Source organism: Telopea speciosissima, chromosome 10, assembly GCF_018873765.1.
Source record: "Telopea speciosissima isolate NSW1024214 ecotype Mountain lineage chromosome 10, Tspe_v1, whole genome shotgun sequence".
Lineage (NCBI taxonomy): Eukaryota > Viridiplantae > Streptophyta > Magnoliopsida > Proteales > Proteaceae > Telopea > Telopea speciosissima.
The window spans coordinates 13,736,516-13,740,297 of record NC_057925.1 but is presented as its reverse complement, the minus strand read 5'-3'; the positions used below and the strand labels follow the sequence as shown (position 1 = coordinate 13,740,297).

General features: G+C 36.3%; 1 pseudogene; it reads left to right on the top strand.

Moving 5' to 3' along the window:
• Window positions 1–3,026: 3,026 nt before the first annotated feature.
• On the top strand, window positions 3,027–3,524 carry LOC122643298 (annotated as a pseudogene).
• The last annotated feature ends 258 nt before the right edge of the window (window positions 3,525–3,782 follow it).

Below are 3,782 nucleotides of genomic sequence, written 5' to 3'. Positions count from 1 at the left end.
AAAAACAAGAGTAAGAGAAACAATAATAATAAATAAATAAATAAAAACAAGTCGAAAAAATTGCACGCCCCTTCCCTCCTATTTTCCTAATTGTGGTTTAAAATAGGTTTTAAGGGCAATTTTGGAAGTTTATTTTTATTTTATTCTTGCGTGGCATGAGTACTAACCAAATTTAGGGATTGACTAAATCTTTTTAAAATGGAAAGTAGTGGATGTAAAACTAATTTGAAACCTACTTAGTTCTTATCTAGTAGATTTAAGAAATTGTCCTGTTTTTTTATATGTATACCATTCTAAGGTGGGAGAGGGAAGGTGAGAACCAGGAGACAGTTTGACATTTTTCTCCTCTAGCCGCTCGTATGTTCTCCACCTCAAGAACCTTAATTACCTGTAATCCTCGCCTGCAATCGTAGTCTGCAACCCTTGCATGCAACCATCGACTGCAACCCTCACATGTAACCATCGCCTGCAAACTCATTTTGATTAGAACAGTGGAACAAACCCTAGCCTAGTAATCTCCTCTGGCCTGCAACTTCCACAATGTCTCTTTCCCATTTTCTCACAATTTTTCTCTGATCTTCTCATCGATTAGCTTCCCTAATGTCTTTAATTTCACTTTAAAGACATGGATTGGGGCTGGATGTGGTTCGTCTCCCATTTTGGTTAGGAATCAATTATTATATTTTAGACTTGATCTGTGCTGAACATATTAGATCTGGCAGCACCATGGGCCAAGATAAAACCTTAGGATTTACTGTATGATCTATATCCTCAATTTTTTATAATATATTACTTTAATTTCCTTTCAAGGTAGATAGGAAAATAAGCTTCATGTTGGTGAAATATATATGCTGGTTAATGGCATTTCAATAAATATTGGCAACAATGAAACTATTCCGCAACAAGATTACCAAACACCATTACTCTTTTCTTTTTTGTGGGAATGCATTCTGGAACTGGTTTATCAAATGCTCATTTAAGGGTGTCAATTTGAAACCAAAATCGAATACCGAAACCAACCATATAAAACCGTATTGAACCATACCAAAGAAGATTCGATATGGTTTCGATATGTGAAAATGGAGTCTTTCTCGATTCAGTATATATATAATGTTAAACTGCAAATGGTAAAGACAACTTACCAAAAAATGTGTAAAGACAATGAAATTAACTTATTTCATGTCGAATACGAAACTAATGATATGTGTTGAAACCGTATTTCACACAAGACTGTCAAGACCACACACAACTGTTGACAGTTCCAATACGAAACTGTACTTCATACTGAATATTAAATCTTTTTTTATATTGAAAAAAAAAATCATACTGAGTTAGTACAACATCGGTATTGAAATTGTAATGTGTATTTGGTATGGTATGGTTTTGATATTTATTTTTTCTCTTTTGTATTGAACTGAATTCCCAATACCGTACCGATTGACACCCTTTCGCTCATCTAGAGGCAAAGAACACACTTCTGGAACAAAAACAAAAAAGATGAATCTATCAAAGAATAGTGTTCTTAGAACAAGAACGTTATCAAAAGCAACGTCAGTCTAAGGGCAGTTTCAAACTTCATCTAAGAAGAAGAGTGGAGTAACTATGAGAATTTCACCTTACTGGTTTAATTTGTGCATGCATATATGACCCTGAACTTAGATTAATAAGTTGGACATTTTACATTTTGATAGCTGGCCAGTATGTTTTAACAGATGCAGGTGGACTAACAACATTAGATGAAAATGAAGCCAAACTTCATGGAATTCTTCACCAAAAACAAAAAAAAGAACTTCATGGAATTCTACAGGGGAGGAAGTACGCTATGCTGGCAAACATCAAAATCCAACAAATGTGGTGCTACAACAAAGATTTGTGTGACCTACTTCATCCTATAGATTCCCTCCGTCTCCCTTGGAACTTAATTAACCTCTATTTTGAACTTGCGGATGCAACTGATAATTTTAGTAGTATTAGTTTTAAGTGGTGTGGTAATGAACCTTTTTACAATAGAGCTATAATGATGTATCGTCCTAATATTATAATGAATGTAAATTCCACTTTTTAGGAATAGAAATATTTTTTTCTCATAAAAAAAGGAGAAAGTTTTCATACACGGCCTTGTATGCGCACGGTTGTGCTTTCAACAGTTGGCTGGGCATGATCGTGTATAGTATATGGTTCCTCATCCCCATCCAATGGTTGCAGGCATGATCGTGCATCATACACGACCATACACGAAACCTTTTGCCTAAAAAAAATGAAAATTTCTTCACCATGGGTGAAAGAAAAACTTTCTCCACCTCTTAATTTTCTGAAATTTGTATAAATCCTTTCATACAACAATCCAACGGTTAGAGTTTTTTTTTTTTTTTTTTTGATAAAATCCAACGGTTACAGTGCGAGTATTGGTAGGGGTGTAAATGAATAGCCGAAATCCGTTTCCGAATCCGTGTCCATATCTGTTTAGCACTATCCGAATCCGTCCGAAAGTTAAACGGATGCGGATACATATAGGCTTTAACTATCCGAAAAGCTATATTTACATATAAATGGATAAAATATCTGATCCGTATTCGTGTTCGTATCCGTTTAGCACTATCCGAATCCGTCCGAAAGCTAATCGGATGCTGATACGGATATAGCATTATCTGACCCGAATCCGATCCGTTTATATCCCTACCAATTCCGTTAGTTTACATGACTAACAACGTCAAAATTAAGAGGGAACTTGGCCAAATTGCCCTCATCTTCCCCAAATCGTTTCCTTATTTTTATTCTTGAAGATCCCTAACCTAACCTGCAACTGAAACCCTCCTCACCCTTCACTACCTCTTCTCCTCCTCCTTCTAAAACCTAATCGAATTTCGGGGCAGACAACTTGGGCATGGCAACTCTCTGATATGTTGGCCATTGGGACCAAACCAGGACCTTCTTGGCTTGAAAAAGGTGCTTAAAAAAAATTTATTAAGAGAGGGATTCCTGCTCAGATGTCAAATTTCAGCCACAATGGTGGTGTTGGCGATGGAAGGATGCGAAGGAAGAGTACCGATGGTGATGCCGAAGGTTGAAGTTGAGGAAGTGGTAGAAGATGGCGTTTTGGTTCCTCCGTTTAATTTCGCCATGGTTGAGAGAGGGATCTACAGATCTGGTTTCCCCAATGAATCCAATTTCGGTTTCCTCCAAACCCTAAATCTTCAATCAATCATGTAATTTCTGTTTATGTTCTTCTTATTTGGTTGCGATTAGGGGTTTTGATCTGAGTTCAATTGGTTTTTCTTTGAAATTTAAGTTCTTGACGTTCAGATGTATTCGCCATTCTTTAGTTTTTGTTATCTGAGTTACTAATCTGCAAGTAATTGCTGTACAGATACTTATGACCTGAACCCTATCCGGAAGTTAACTCTCAGTTTCTTCGAAGTCATGATATCAAGCTTTTCCAGTTTGGGATTGTTGGAAACAGGGTAATTTTCTTTTCTTTTTCTTGCTCTTCCAATTATGATATTGGGAAACATTTTAGTGAATGAACTTTAAAAGAGACTCATGTAATAGTTTTGGATTGAGTGAATTGATTCTCAGCCATGAATTTAAGAAAATTGCTTTAAGATCCAGAATGGTATTACCAAATAAAAGCTAAAGAAAGCAATCAAACTAATTGCCAAGCCTCGATTTGAAATGTTGCAGTCAATGGCGTTGTCTCCAACGAACGTTATTCCAACCCTTTGGGATTTTTGAGGACGGAAGCTCTTGATGTCTGCCTTGAAATTCGATTAGGTTTTAGAAGA